Below are 16,300 nucleotides of genomic sequence, written 5' to 3' on the forward strand. Positions count from 1 at the left end.
TAGTGTCAGTGATGGTAGTGTCACCTTTACTTGCCTCCTCAAGTTCAACAACTTCCATTAGTAGCTCTTCGCTAAGCCTCTTCGCTGTGTTGATGATGACAATTAGCCAGTCCCGGGTGCACTTATTTGCAATGTGACTCCAGTCCACCTGGAACTGCTTATCCTCCAAAAATATCTTAGGTTCAATCCTTACTATCAAGCTCGCTGGTGCAGCACCTACCCGCAAGTATTCAGTCATTAACGCCCCATGAAGGGCAACACAAATCTGGCGTTTTTTTGTATTTGTCAGCTTGTCCCACTCCACTTTAGCTGACGTAGTGCTGGTTAACAGAGCATCTGGTAATAATGAGGGACCTGGCAAAATTAAGGTGATCTGCTCATCAGAAAACGCTAGGCAATTCCTATCCAGTAAATCAGTATTTTTTTTATTTGATCCAGACCTTAAAATACAGTTTTAAAATTATTATAAATACTCTTAACAATGATTAAGATGAAAAACGTTTGCTTTTAAAACACACTGTAAAATGGTACAGTAGCAATATTCTACCACCTACCCATACAACATTCAATAAAGATAAGATAGGATCTTCTGATTGTGCTTACGACTTAGAGCAGCTTCAGAAAGCTTTTTAAAAACTTAAACAAGTAATGGCAAACAAATTCATTAACAGGGGAGTTGCACGATATAATTAGAACTTGGGCCAAGAATGCATTATACTTTAATTGGATTGGAATTATATAACGTCGCCGTGCCGCTACTAAACTCGCATTGGGACATATTAGTAAAACGTGAAGCAAATCTTGATGGCCACCCTTGCATAATTCACATAAGCCTTTGGGATTATTTGTACCTTCCCAGCTAGCTAAAAATGTTGCTAAAGGGAGTATACCCAAACGTAAGAGTAGGATACAACGCCTTACTCCGTGCTCTAGTTGAAAACGCAAATAGGGAGCATAGGTGTTACATTCTATTTGTTCTGCAAACTCTTTATAATGCTTCAATTGAATGCAATGTTCTTTATCAGATTCATAACTGATTCTAGGGGCCAGATGTTTTAAAAACAATTTCAAGTGTGCTGGGGACCACTCCTGTAAAAGTGCAACCGTGCATTGAGAAACCTCAAGGGCTTTCACCATATTCCTATTAAAAGTAAACCCAGACGCTTCCTCTCTAAAAGTCTCCATTTTTAACAGATGTCTTAAGGTGTCTGGCCCTGCATGTAATAAATTGTACGCCCACCTAATAATATTCGAAATAACTCTGGCTGAGATTCCCGTAACCGATAGCTCGAGACGTAGGGCTTGAACTGGTACCGACTTCAACACTTAACAATTTTTGGAGTATGGTCCCTTCCTGTACTTTTATAGATTGCCTTGTCTTAAGTTGTGTGTATTTCACGGCATATGATAAAATCGGAGGGATTTTCATGCCGTAGACCTCCAACATTGGTGTAAAGTGTCTATTTCCCGTGGAGAGGTACAGTCTCTGTTAAGCCCCAACGTGAGATTCTGCCTTCCGACTCAAATGTTGGGCTGTATCTAGCAGATTAGAAGTAAAAATACAACCCAAATAGACATAATCTCTTACTGTCTCTATCGGTTAGTCTCCTAAAGACCAAATATAAGGTAAGGGCTTCCCTCTGCCACTGAAGGGGGGAGTGCTTCAGTTTTAGTAATATTTGGCACCAGAAAATGTTCAATTGCATACAGATTTAATTCATTCAGGGTTCTTTGCAAGCCTATCGGGGTCTGATCGAGTATAACGATATCATCGGCATACATTAAACCGAGTATATCAACTTGAGCTAATTCAGGAGGGAAATTTTTAGTTTGAGAAAGACACCCCGGGAGATCGCTAATGTAGATGGAGAATAATAGGGGAGCTAATAAGCATCCCTATTTCAGCCCGTTCTGCGAAGGGATGGGTTTGGTTAGGCCTTTTTCTCCCCCCCATTTGTACTCTCCACCATGTTGTGTGAAGGGAGATTATTATTGTTAAGAGACCTTTGGGAATCCCCATATTAGTCAATTTTCTCCATAGTGTCAATCTATCTACACTATCGAACGCCGTCGAAAAATCAATAAAAGCACAATATAGAATTTGGGCATTTAACTTAACAAACTTATCAAGCACTGTTTGGGACACAGCAATATTGTTGCTTTGTGCGAAACCCTGCCTGATACATGGGGATCACTTTTCTCGAAAAAGCCCAATCTTTTAGGTGTTCCAAAACGCAAGCAGCAAAAATCTTGCCAGTGGCGTAGAGAAGAGCTATTTGTCTATAATTTGCAGGATTCGTTCTTACGCCTTTTTTTAGGAGGGGAACCACCACACTCCCTCGCCAAGATTCTGGAATTTCTCAGCTTTTCAGGCAATGTTGAGTGGGGCTAAGAATTTACCCCAGAAATCAGCGTTCTTTTGTAAAACTTTAATTGGGATCTTATCTGGTCCCATCGCTGCTGAAGACCTGGTGGAGGATATCAGAATAGAGATTTGTGCGGCTGAAATTTTCATTGGTTCCCGATCAGGTTGGTTCTTCAGTGCTTGATCCAGTCCGGGGAAAAAAGAGGTGATGATGATTAGATTTATAGAGCTTTTAGAATATACTTTTCCCAGTCAGATGATGATACAGGTGTCGCTTAAGCAGATTTTCTATCCATTATAATCTCAATAATGTCACCAAGAACTGAGCATACAGCAACAAGCCATAAAAGGGGTGACCACTGAACAATTATACCATTAAAAATTCTGCACTGTGGGCACAGTCCGGCTCAAGGAATAAAAAAAAAAAAGTTGTTCTCACGGCTAAGCCGCCGTTCAAATATCATCCACAATAAGGCGCATAAGAGGGAATACAGTTTACTATCTTGGTGCTTTGCTGCGTAAAAAGTGCTTTTATGCCACTGATTATTAAAATTACAGATCTAGTGAGGTCCATCATCTTGGATCGATAAATAAAAACAGACACGATGCGGCTGCTGCGTCATTCACTCAGCTCGCACATATATAATCACACACATGCGCCCGAGGAAATGTTGTACACTGTCAGCAGCGTTATTGTGCCCTTCTGTGTTTTTCCTCTTTTAATGCCAATATTACATTACTAATTTGACGGGCTTCTTATCTACCATGTCCGGCTTTAAAATATTAAGCAATCCTGGAAAAAGTTGTGTTTGCAGAAGAATATTTGTCTGTAAGAGTAGAATTTCACCTTTGGTGGTATTTACTCAGGTGAAGAATCTTGGGATTCTGCTTGACGCCAATTTATCATTTACTCCCCACACGAAGAAAGTAGCGGGCACTTGTTTTGGCGTTCTTCAGAGTCTCAGGCCTATTCTTAAATTTTTTGATGCCTCTACTAGGCAACTCATAGTGCAGGCCATGATTCTTTCCAGACTGGATTATGCCAGTGCACTTTTATTGGGTACCAATCAAGCAGAGCTCACATGCCTTCAGCGCGTGCAAAACGCGGCCGCTCGTATGCTGTTTGGTTTGCCTAAATTTTGCTCAGTCAGGAGCGCCATTTCTGATCTTCAATGGTTGCCCGTTAGACAGAGGATACAATTTAAAGTACTGTGCCTGGTTTTTAAAATTCTGAAGTTTGCTTCCCCTCCTATTTTGGCTCAGACTATTTCTTACTACACTCCTGCTAGAACACTTCGTTCAACGGGTCAATTTTTGGCCATAGTTCCCCGCTTTAAAAAAGCCAGAATGGGCGGACTCTCTTTTGGTGTTCTGGCGGCCAGCCTTTGGAACACATTGCCGTTCAGTATTCGATCCATCCCGGACTTGCTTCCTTTCAGGAAAGCGGTGAAAACATTCTTGTTTCCTTTAGCCTAGCGGTTGTGGCTGGTATGTTTCATCCTTCTGTTATGTTACTCGTCCTCTGTTGCGCCGGGACGCCGCTTGCTGTGGCATCTGTGCGCCTTATAAATGTAAAATAACATAACATAACATTTTGTTGTACGAGGTCTGACATTATAATTTTGCTTTTAAAGTTGCACATAAAAGACCTTTATTAGATTAACCGCATTATGAAGCTAGTGGACACGTCCCAACTTCTCGTGATTCAACATTATTTGCCAAAAACGTTTTCCCAAAACCCTTATTTTTTGGGCTGGAAGTATATTTTGCCTAAAAAAATTACATAAAAAATATTCTTACCACTTTTCCCCTCACATTTTTCTAAAAACCCTTTCCACATTATCAAATTTAAAGAGATTTTGCAAAGTGTTTTTGTATTTTAAAAGAAGGCAAAATGGTGGAGTTGTCAAAGATCACAACTTTGTTTCTGCTAGTAGTAAGCTGATTTTAACCATTCGACGTTTGATACTGGGAAAGCAACTACCAGTGCTACACATGCACAGTTACAACTACTTCTATGAAAACAGTTAAGCACATTTACACTTCTGATGATCCAGCTGAAACACTCAGAAATCTGACTCTAGTCTGGGAATCACCAAAATCAAAGAACGGAGTTCCAATCGTGCACTCAGATCTTATAAGGATAGGAACTGTGGTCTTAGCCACACAATCCACCCCACATGTTAGGTATGCCTTAGTCAGGAATTTAACAGACATTAAATTCCTGCGTTAAGGCATACTTAACGCGATTTTAAATATCGCTAACCCTCGTTGTCAATATGACGAAGCTGGGTTAGCGATATTTTCCCAAGGGAGTCTTGTCAAGCACGCCTCCTTTGCATCTCTTTAGCGATGCGATGGAAGGCGTGCTGACAAGGGGCGCTATTGCCAGTAAACTGTCGCTAACAGCTGTTAGCGACAACTTGCTGATAGGGCGATAAAAATATCGCTGCTTTAGCGGCAAAAAGTACAGCTAAAGCGGCGATATTGCCCGTGATAGTATGCCCCCGAATACTGCCCTTTTTAGAGAACTCAGCTTCACAATGTAGTAATATGACCCTTCCTGGCCCAGCTTCTAATCACTCATTGACGGCATCTTTGCCTTTTACCCTACGCAGTCCTGTGCTGCCTTTTGGTCAGATGTGCACTATAGAAATACCATATACATGTTTTTTGTCACTGTGAGCAAGTACTTTAAATCCTTCTTTGGTGTATAAAAATAAAGGGACATAAAGCGCTACTGCAGTGCTGCTTCGTCCTTGATAAATTATCAAAATACATACATTAAAACCATTTCCAATGAGGTTTTGATGCTTATCAATTAAAGTCAAGCCTGCTCTTATTTTTCTCATATAAGACATTGTGGTTGTTTGATGAAGCCCTTCCATCAATGCCCAATCACATGCAACTACTGAAATGATGTTGTATTGACATATCCTACCAGAGTTGGCTGGGGCTGTGACTGAGTTTAGTGCATCGACAGTCAATGGTTTAACTTAAGCAGATATCAGATTTTTTTATCTATTATGTTAGATAGTTTTTATTTAAGAAGAAGATTAACAATAGTAATATACAAAGGAAAAAAATATGCATATAATAACACTGAAAGTATATAATACCAAGAATGCTAAGAATATGAAAAATGGCATTGAGAACTTAAGAATAAAAAGTCAAATATATGTTTTATATAAAAAATAGAAAGAAATATGGAGAAAAAATATGGGAGGTGGGAGTTAGCAGTAGAGAGCCAATGGATGGATGAACGAAAGAATGGTTACCGCACATAGGGGCCGATTACGATGTCGGTTCGACTCGGTGTCAGAATGCTTTCCAACCGACTCGGATTTGGGGAGTCCGACCGACCGATTACGATGTTTCGAGTTCCGTTCGTTCAGACTCCCATTGATTTCAATGGGAGCCTGTGTTCCAACCGATAACACAGGCTCCCATTTAAAAAAAGGGTTGTTCCGGAAAACCTTGCACCCTGTTGTGGTGCCTGCCACATTGTGCATGGTTGTAAAGAGGGGTGCCATAGGTACCCCCACGAGGCCCATTCGGAGGCCTCCGGGTGAAGGGGGGCCCGCTAAGGATGCCAAAGTCAGTCGCTGACAGCCTTTTTGTGTCAGACAGTCCGAGTTGGAAAGGCTGTTGAAATCTGACATCGTAATCGGTCAATCGGAAACGCGGCCCGTAGAGCTCTACGGTTTGGCTTCGACTCTCCGAATACCGGTCAGACCTGAATCAGAATGACCGACTGACTTCCTTTTATCGAAATCGGTCAGTCGGAAATGTTTCTGAGTCAGTCGGAAACACAGGTTCCGACACGGTTTTGGACCGAATGCCAGTCGGAGCCTTTCCTACCGACATCGTAATCGGCCCCATAGTCGGAAGGATGCTACTCTACGTATCACATTTCATATATTAAAATATCACATCACATTTAAGGACTCTCGTGTGGTGTACCGTGCTGGAGTTAGAGTGCAGATGGGAACTGGCAGTTCCTAAAATGGTTTGTGGTGAGAGTTGACTAACACAGTGGTGAAAGTTGACTAACATGGTTTCATGAAAAATAGTCACTAAATGGCATTTCTGCTGCTCCACGCTCTCAGCAAACCTGACCCCTGCATTATTCGTCCAGTGCTGTAATGGTCCTTCCATGCACCATTGTGTGTAAAGCCCTGGGGTTGTGTTGTTAATGTCCTATTACTTACCGGTAATCTTCCTTACTCCTGGTCCCGTAGTCCTCGTCCCATTCCTCACAAGTGGAGATTACTATCTCCGTGACAGAAAAAAAGAACAGGAGCATGCTGGGATACCTAACCCACTCCCTCCCGCTGGGTGTACGTAAGCGGTACCAGCCCAGCATGCAGCCTGAAATACCAAGCCAACAACCGGAAGGCCGGCCGCCAGGGAGGGAGGGAAGTAAGGAATGGGAAGAGGACTACGGGACCAGGAGTAATGAAGATTACCGGTAAGTAATAGGACATTACCCCCAGGTCCCTCCGTCCTCGTCCCATTCCTCACAAGTGGAGAATACCAAAGCAGAGCACCCGGCCTTCCGGAACCCCACCAAAGCCAGGGGCACCAGACCGAGAAAAATGGCACCCAACAGAAGCAGAAGGGAGCCCACAAGAAAACGCAGGCAGGAGCACACAATCAGCCACGCCCCCTACCAAGCCGACAGAGCCGAGACCCCAAAACAAGCGGGGGACGATCAAGAAAGGACTGCAAACGAACACAAGACCCCCCAGGCAAGCCTGAAGGAGGCCCCGCACCAAGAAGCAAGACCCAAGGGAACCCCCAGAGGGGCAGAAAGAGAAACCACCCCCCTGAACCACCAGGGAAAGGAAGCCCCGGAGAAGCTGAAGCGCCCCAACGGAGCAACCCAGCCTGGAAGGGCAAACAACCCGGGAGAAAAACCACCTAGGGAGAAGCCCACAGCCCCAGGCACCACCAAGCAGCCGCCCCAACAGGGACAAAACAGCACATCCCGGCCCAATGCTCAAGAGCGCACGAGAGCAGGCTGCACAGGGAGACAGGCCAAAGGCCCAGGAAGGAACACAGCAGGGCAAGACGGAGAGCGAACCCCCCCAGAGCAGGGAAGAAGGCGACCCACAGCCGGACCAACCCACAAAATACCACACCAAGAGGCAAGGGGAAGGAAGAGGAGAACGAAGAGGCACGCCAAACTCAGAGAAACACCGAACGCGACCAACCACAGGACCAACCCCAACACACCAGAGGAAGCCACCCGCAGAGCCGCAAAGACCGAAGAGGAAGGAACCAGACAAGAAAACAGGCACTGACCCAGAGCAACAACCAGGAAGAAAGGGGCCAAGGCATCCCGACAAGGCCCAAACCCCCCCCCCAAACCCCCCCCCCCCCCCCCCCCCCCCACCGACCAACAGCCGACAACCGCGGCATAAGGGAACCGGAGGCACAGAAAACCCACAGAAGGCCCAGGCCAAAAGGCAGGAAAGACAAGCCGCCAACCTCAGCGGAGACACAGGATGGCCGCAGCCAAGGCCGCCACACCGGGAGAAGAAAACCCGGGCACAGGAACCAGCCAGAGGCCAGGACCGAGGCAACCAAAAGCAGGAGACACAGGGACACGAACCCAGGAACCCACCCAAGCAAGGCCAGGGAGAGCAACAAGCGCCACCCAAAGCAGACTCCACACACGGCCAGCGAACAGCCAGGAGAGAACAACCAAGGGCCGAACACAGAACCGGGGAAACAAACCCCAGAACCGGGAAGGAGGAACCCCCACCAACCAAGAGCCGACCCACAGGTCAGGAGGACACCAAGGAACCACCCACGGTGAACCCCAAGAAGGGCAAAACAGGAAGGACTAACAAGGAGGCCAACAGCCCAACAACGCAGGCAGCCCAGAAGACCCAAGAAGCCAACCGGACAGCGTACAAGCCAGCCAGCCAGCCCGGAGGACCCCAAAACGGAGCATCGGAACCCGAAAGGAGAGGCAAAGGGCCAACCGACCCAACCCCAAAAACCCCAACCAAGAAGGGGCCCAGGGACCGGCACCAAAGCAAGCCAAGCCACCAAGAGAGGAGAAGCAGCCGGGGAACAGAGAGGGAGACCGGCAAGCCACAACCGTCAACCAACACAAAGGCCACAGCTCACCAGCCAGGCGCAAAGGAGCAGCACAGGAACACAGGTCCAACCCGGCACCCAGACCAACAGGGCCAGAACCACCGGCCAGCAAGAGGCCAAAAAGAGGCCCAAAAGCACCAGAGAACGAGCGGCCAGGGAAGAACCCAGGCAGGGACCCCTCAAAGGTAGGCCAAAAACAAGGACCGTAAGCGAGCAAACGCCACAGAGGCAGAGCGGAGACCCCAGCAGCACCCCGGAACACCCCAGGCACCCCCAAACCAAAGGAGAGGAGCCCGGAGAAACCAAAGGCGCACAACCCCCGGGGGGAGCGGGAACATACCCAAAAAGGGAAGAACAAACCACGCAGAGCCAGCAAGAGCAACGGCCAGAGACACCACAGGCCGAAAGCAGGCCGCACGGGAGCGGGAAACGCACAAGCCCCAGGACAGGCCCACAAGGGGAAAACCACAGCCCCAGGGCCCAGGCAAATCCAACCACCAGCACAAGGCTGAAAAAGGGGAGCGGGGACGCAGCAACGCGGCCCACACACCAGGGGAGGCCGACACCAGACCACAACCGGCAGCCTCACCAACAAATCCACCGGCCAGGCCCAAGAGAAGGCACGGCGAGGGCGGCACCCACAAGCAGGAAAGAAGGGCACAGGGCAGCCAGAACCCACAAACAGGGAGGGGCACAGAAGCAGCGCACCCAAGAAACCAAGGATCCACCCAGGCAGAAGCCAAGGAAGACCCACAACACCCAGCCACCACAGGAGGCAAAAGGAGCGGCAGCGAGAGGCAAACGACCCCAAGCCACAAAGAAGAGACACGAGGGGAAAAGGAAACCACAACAGGAAACAAAACCCCACCAGCCAACCCAGCGCAACACAACACAGCACCAGGCAAGAGGGAAGAGGCAAGCAGCAACACCAGCCAGAAAGCCCACCAGAGGCCCCAACAGGACAGCCCCGTAGCCAACAGCCAACCATGGCCAAGACCTACCGGGACAGAGGGAGGGCACAACCGCCGCCCCCGATTTTCCCCAACCCAGCCAAACACAAGCAGGGGCCAAGCGCAAGAGCAGAGGAGCCGCAGACGGGGATATACCGGGGGACCGCAGGCCCACCTCCCCGACACACGACCAGCACGAACCTTACCCACTGGGAACCCGCCGAGGAAGGAGCCCACCAACCCAGGCAGGAGGGCACGCCGGAGGGCAGGAGAGGAGCAAACGCAAGGGCACCGGCACGCCCAGCCGCAACACCAAGACATGACCAGGCGCAAGCAGGGAGGAAAGGCCACAGGCCAGGAAACCTCACACAGCGAAGCCCAGAGCACCGGTCAGGCACAGGGGGGCAGAAAGAAACAAGGCACCCCGAGCACGGGCCACACCAACACCCCCAGAAGGACGCAAGAAGCGCCCAGCACCAGGAGCCACAGGCAGGCACACAGATAGGCACGCACCAGGCCCGAATCCACAAGAACAGGCAGGAACCAACAGGGTGGACAGGCAGTAGGCGGAAGAAGCCGGGCAACAGGCAACCAAGGCGGACATCCAACCAGGCACCAACCAGGGGGAACAGAAGCACGCAGGGCAGGAAGGCCGGAAGCCCACAGGCCAGAGGTACGAACCAGGCAGAACCCCACCCAAAAACGAAAAAGCCCAGGAGAGCAGAAGCGTGCACAGGGGAACGGGCGGACGGCCACAGCACCTCCCAGCCCCGGCACACCCCCAGCAGCGCAAAACAGGGAGCCAAGGCCGCAGGCCAGTACAGCAGAAGAGCGCAGCACAGGGAAGAAAGAAATGCGGCACCCACCAGGGGGACAGGCCAACACCACCAAACAGAGACCGTCCCCCAACCCCCCGCCCAGACGCCATCCAGCAACAAGCGCTGAGCAAGCGGAAAACAAGAAGGACAGGGAACCCACAACCGGAGGAGGAAGCCCCCCCCCCCCCCCGCAGCACCGGTAAGCAAGGCAGAGACACAGCGCAGAAAGCCACGCAACGCCCCCAACCCGGCAAGCAGGAACAGGGAGCGCCACAAGCCAGCACGGACAATCCCCAACAGGAATCCACCTGCAGACGGAGAGACCAGAGGATGCCAGGTCCCAGAGTAGAAAGCGCCAGCAGCAAGCAAGGTGAGAATACCACCGAAGCAGCCAAGCAGGTCCCCCAGCCAAGTCCGCCGAAGCAGCCCACCGCGCACAGCCAGACCCAGCAGGCAAAGCACAGACCACAGAGCCAGAAGAACATGTAGCGAAGAAAAGCGGAACCGCTATGCGGTACTCACCACAGGGGCAGGAAGAGCACACCAAAAGCGCCGCGCCCTCCAAGACACCAGCGCCGGGCGAGGAAGAGTGCTGCAGCAACCGACCAGACACTGACCCCCATCAAGGTCCGCCCCTGCACCAACATCAGGAACAGCAGGGGCAACAGGGAGGAAAGAAGGCGAGCAGCACACCAACAAGCCAGGCAGGGAGACCAGGAGCACCGCCCAGCGCAGCCCCTGGACCCCCATAACAGCCATATCAGCGCGTCTTCCAGCCAGGCCAAGCCGTAGGAAGACGCGCGCTGTAACCCGGAAGAAATCCGGCGCCCCAGCCGCAAAGAGCTAGGCGCCAATCAACGCGACTCCCAGCAAGCCCGGCAGGCCAGGAGACGCGGAACAGGACGTCGAGGACAGCCCAGCAGCCCGACGAGACATCCATTGAAGAAACACACAGGTAAGTCAGCAACACGTCCCATTCTGTCGGAAGACAGAAAAAAGAACAGGCTGTATGCTGGGCTGGTACCGCTTATGTACTTCCAGCGGGAGGGAGTGGGTTAGGTATCCCAGCATGCTCCTGTTCTTTTTTTCTGTCGTGGAGATAGTAATCTCCACTTGTGGAGAATGAGACGAGGACGGAGGGACCTGGGGGTAATGCATTGTAGTTTGTCCACTTGTAAAGGCATAGCTTGCATGTGTCCTGTGTGTTTTGATCTATTGTGGAACGGTCTCATGCGTGTTTTAATTTGTTCAGTTCTGGACTTGTGCCTTACACTTATTGTGTTTTTTACAATTACAAGTCATCCTAATCCACCCCTGATACAAATGTGCAGGACTTTAAGTGGGATGAAAAAACTGGGGGAGGGGTCTCTCAAATGGCCGTGGCCTGTGTCATTAAGGGCATGGCGTAAAAGCACGTAAGCTAAAAATTTGTGCTTACCATAGTGTGACCTCTGACTGGAATTTTGCGGTTTCTGTCATTGCATCCAGATATATAATGCAATAAATAGCATTATACCTACAACAAGCCATGACTATTGGCTTTGCCAGTGGTTGCTAGTTGCATAAGATGAATAAGCAATAACTATGGGTTCGTAGTATGTAACCTTGAAAAGGCTTAAGTTCTGAAATGATGAGACTGAAAGAACTATAAGGAGTCTCTTTGAAGTTACATCAAAGGCTGTGAAGGCTTTTACTGCTGCAGAGTTGAGATTTTTTTTTTCACCCGAGTGTGAGGGCAAAATGAGGAGCCAGATAGGGACCCAATTTAGCAGCTGCTTTTTAGAACTGCCGGTGCCGAGCACCGGCAGAACCCGGCCCACCTGAAGCCCTACACAAGTAGTATCAGCAGTTCCGGAGTGGTGACTAACGTGTGTCCTACTCTGTCTAGTGCTTGGCTGTTGCCTTTCACAATCATGTAGCAACGGGTCCCTATTGGGCTCTCTATTTTTACCCTCGGGGTGGGGGAGAAAAAAAACTTAACTCTGCAACAGTAGCACCGGTCACTGCTTTTGATGTAACTTCTAAGAGACACATTTTTCAGTTTTATACAGCGCAAACTTGGAGCGCTTTACACGAGCACCAGTTACATTACTAAAGGACATATTCATTTTTTTAAATCACCGCATGTTGAGTTGATGTCAGGCTCGAACCTGCTTTCTCAGCTCAAAAGTTGGTAGTTCTAGCCTTATGCTACAGCTTTGCTCACAAAAACTGCAGAATGTTCAGTATTATATACAACGAAAACATTCTTGGTTCTTGCCTATCTTATGCAACTTACAGCCATTGACAAAGCCAATAGTCCTGGCTTGTTGTAGGTGTAATGTCACTTGTATTATATATCTGGAGGCAATGACAGAAAAAGCACAATACAAGTCGTGCGGCAGGCCCGGACTGGGAACCGAAACTGGCCCTGGCAAACTGCTCGGCCGGTCCCCCCTGAAGGCCGATTTTGTTACAGGGGGCCAATATTGCCGGCCCCTGTAACACAAACGGCCCCCTAGGGGCTCAAAACCGGCCCCCACCCTGAGAGCCCACCGGGGAAACGCTCGGTGGCCGCTACGGCGTGTCCGGCCCTGTCGGACGGCACACTATGCTAAGCAAAGATTTTCAGCTTGTTTTAAGCCACGCCCATAATTACATCGGCCATGCCCCTACGAGAGACCCCACAGTTTTTACATCCCACTTAAAGCTCTGCCGTATAGGATTGACCTGCTGAAATGTAACCAAGGCCAAGATATTTAACACACCTGTTAATTACTGGATGTGGTAAATGCGCTCCAATTGATCATTTCAACCCCAGCGCCAGCAGGGGTTTACTCAGGGGTCATAAAACACCGACCCACTCATGAGCAGGGCTTTAGTAGTGTGTCCATTCCACCCATGTTCGCCTTTTCAGAGAACACTCTTGTTCCAGATTGTGATAACTAGAAACTATTATGATTAAATTGAGTGAATTAACAAAATACGAATTTGGAGCCCTGATGATGTCCAAGTGTGGACAAAACGCGTAGGCTGATTGATTTATGTTATATTTGGTTTGGATTTAATATTCTGATAGTATCTGAAATAAATTACAGAATTTTCTACAAATCCAAGTTTGCCTATGGACTTGATTTTTCCAGAATCATTACGTCAATAACAGATTGATTGAAATCTTGTGGAACGAGACGCTCCTTTCTATGGAAGTTTGATCATATATATATGTGCATTTAGCACCATATACTCTGTGTGCCTAACCTTATTAATAAGAAGTGAAGAATTCAAATGTATTACTGAAATGCCAACACTGTAGAAACTAGAGATTCATAAACTTGTGCACATTAATGTTTAACTTAACCATGAAGAAATGTAGTTCTCGTACAATTTACACTTCTGTCTCAACATAACATTGCGTTTATTTGAAAGTGCATTGCACATTGTAAACATGAATTCATTTACCTAAGTTACATTTATCATGCTGCATTTATTTTGAAGTTATGCATGCACCTATTATCATGTACTCAAGTGCACATTTTAGGGTTCTCCTATGCTAATCTAACTAGGCCTAAATTTTAAATGCATTTGGTTGCCTTACATGTTCTCTCTTCTGCAGATGCATTTTCAAGGCTTCATTAGCTTTAGAAAGGAGTGCTATGTAATGGAGATAGCAAGGCCTGAGAAGAAAATCTTGGCAGAGACGTGAAGAGCTAACGAGTTGGAGAAAGGTGTCTAATCATCATGCATCAGCATCTGTGTTCTATCCAAGGTTGTGCGAATGTCCAGGTTTCGTGAGATGAGAAAATGTTGAATCGTTGTTATAGCGCACATGAAGTGCAATTTCATTGGTTCTTGGAAGGGTGGTGTGAAGATCGAACCATGGGAATGTATCTGTGTGTTTTAATTAATGTATACACTGTTAGAATGTCGAGCAGATCCCTTTGGACTTTGAGAGGTATAGATCTCTCTGCTTGCCCTTATATTGAGAGTGTAAGGCTATATGCTGAAAATGTTTGTTCCCTTTTAGAGGTTTTCTACATAAATCCTCACAATGCTGACACCATCCTGCTTAACTTTCCTAGTCCTTAGATTGTGCTGAGATTTTTTTTCATTAGAACAATCCTCAATCTAAACTTATAACCCTGATTAGATGACGTTAAAACTTTTGTCAGTTGTACTTAAATAACTGAATTTACTTTGACTAATGCTTCCTTTTTAAATTCTGTATCTGAACAATGCTTAATTTGCATTGATTTGAAATGATTACTAATTTGTAATAAATCCACGTAACTTTTTCCACCGATTCCTGGTTCTTATTGCGTGGTCAAATGTGCTACACGGATTTTGATATGTTATGTTATATTATTTCCACTTGTACCGCGCTCGGATACTACAAGAGTGTCCCGGCGTGAACCTTGAGAGAAGGTACATGGTCAGCTTAGTTAAAGAGGAGGGTTTTCAATTGTTTTTGAACAGGGCAAGGTCCTGGATGCTGCGAAGAGCAAGCGGAAGTGCATTCCAGGCCAGAACTGCCTTCACGCTTAGTGAGCTGCCCTCCATCCTTTGTAGCCGAAACCGGGGAACCATGGCCAAAAGTAGGTGCATAGAACGCAGTGGTCTTGAAGGAACATTAAAGGAAAAGCGGTTTTGTAGATAGCTTGGACCCAAGGCGTGGAGCGCACGGTGGGCTATTACAAGGGATTTGAATTTCACCCGCTCAGCTACAGGCAACCAGTGTAGTGCTCTCAGGTGTTGTGTCTCACTATTTCTAGCGGAAATATCGAGAAGGAGCCTGGCAGCCGCATTTTGGACTACCTGCAACCTATTTATCAGATAGCCTGGAATGCCAGCATAAAGAGCGTTAGCATAATCTATCCGAGATAGAATAAGGGTCCGGGTGACCGTTTCCCTTGCTGCTCTAGGCAGGAGAGGAAGACATTTTCTGAGAGTTTTTAAAAGCCCAAAACATGTACCAGCTAGCTTCTTAATCTGCGTAGAGAAGGTGAGGTTTTCCTCAAACCAAATCCCCAGATTTTTTACGGGGTGGCCAGTCGACACTGGTAGGGCTGAGCCCGGCGGCCAGAGGGAAACTTCCCAAAAAGAAGGATTTCAGATTTTTCTTCGTTGCACTTGAGTTGTGCTGAGGACGACCAGTGAAAAACTGAAGTCAGGCATTTTTGGGCGGCGTCAACAGAATCCTCATTTTTACTCCAAGTGAACAGAAGCTGGGTGTCATCAGCATAAGCGATGATATTTGCACCCAGATCCTCTGCCAATTGAACTAGGGGCATGACATAAATATTAAAATGGAAAGGGCTCAGGGAAGAACCCTGTGGGACCCCGTACTTTCTGGGGCAAGGACGAGGCTGGAGGAAACCAGACCTGCTGCATGCGGTCCTCCAGAAAAGATTTAAGCCAACCCCCAGCCGTTCCAGTGATGCCTATCTCAGCCAATCTGGTCAGCAATAGTGAATGAGGAACCGTATCGAATGCCGCTGAGAGATCAAGCAAAATCAAGGCTGCCCTCCCACCAGCATCCAAGCATTTACGGATAATCTCTGAGACTTCCACCAAGGCAAGTTCGGTACGATGGCTAGCCCTAAATCCCGACTGAGCCGGATGGAGCAGGCCAGCACCCTCTCTAAACTACGTCAGCTGCCTGTACTTTTTCGCAGACTTTGGCCATACTAGGCAAGAGGGAAATAGGGCGGTAGCTCCCAGGGCACATAGGGTCAAGAGAGGGCTTTTTCAAGAGGGGCAATATCTTGGCCTGCTTCCAAGTAGGCGGGGCACACACCTCCTGAAGGGACATGTTAATAAGCCTGTTGACTTCTGAGTTGACCGTCTCCTCAGCAGCGGCCAAAAGTCTAGCAGCACATGGGTCTGATGGTGAGCCAGACTTCAGACTTTTAACAATTCTAAGGTAGCTAGTTAGATCAATAGGGGCAAAAGCGACTAGGGTTTGAGAGGGAGAAGGGCACACCCTATCTACCAGAGGGAGACCTGAAACTAAACTGTAGGAAGGAAAAGATACCTGAATAGAACGGATTTTCTCCAAGAAGAAGTTGGTCAATTGTTCA

The 16,300-nt window shown here is 48.0% G+C and overlaps 1 long non-coding RNA gene across 1 annotated transcript in view; it reads left to right on the forward strand.

Moving 5' to 3' along the window:
• Positions 1 to 14,515, forward strand: part of LOC146771009 (uncharacterized) — a 52,054-nt gene extending 37,539 nt beyond the window's left edge. The window contains exon 2 of the long non-coding RNA XR_014975316.1: positions 13,837 to 14,515. This is a non-coding gene — a long non-coding RNA (uncharacterized LOC146771009). The remainder of the gene's footprint in view (positions 1 to 13,836) is intronic.
• The last annotated feature ends 1,785 nt before the right edge of the window (positions 14,516 to 16,300 follow it).

This window comes from Triturus cristatus, unplaced genomic scaffold (assembly GCF_964204655.1).
Source record: "Triturus cristatus unplaced genomic scaffold, aTriCri1.1 SCAFFOLD_149, whole genome shotgun sequence".
Lineage (NCBI taxonomy): Eukaryota > Metazoa > Chordata > Amphibia > Caudata > Salamandridae > Triturus > Triturus cristatus.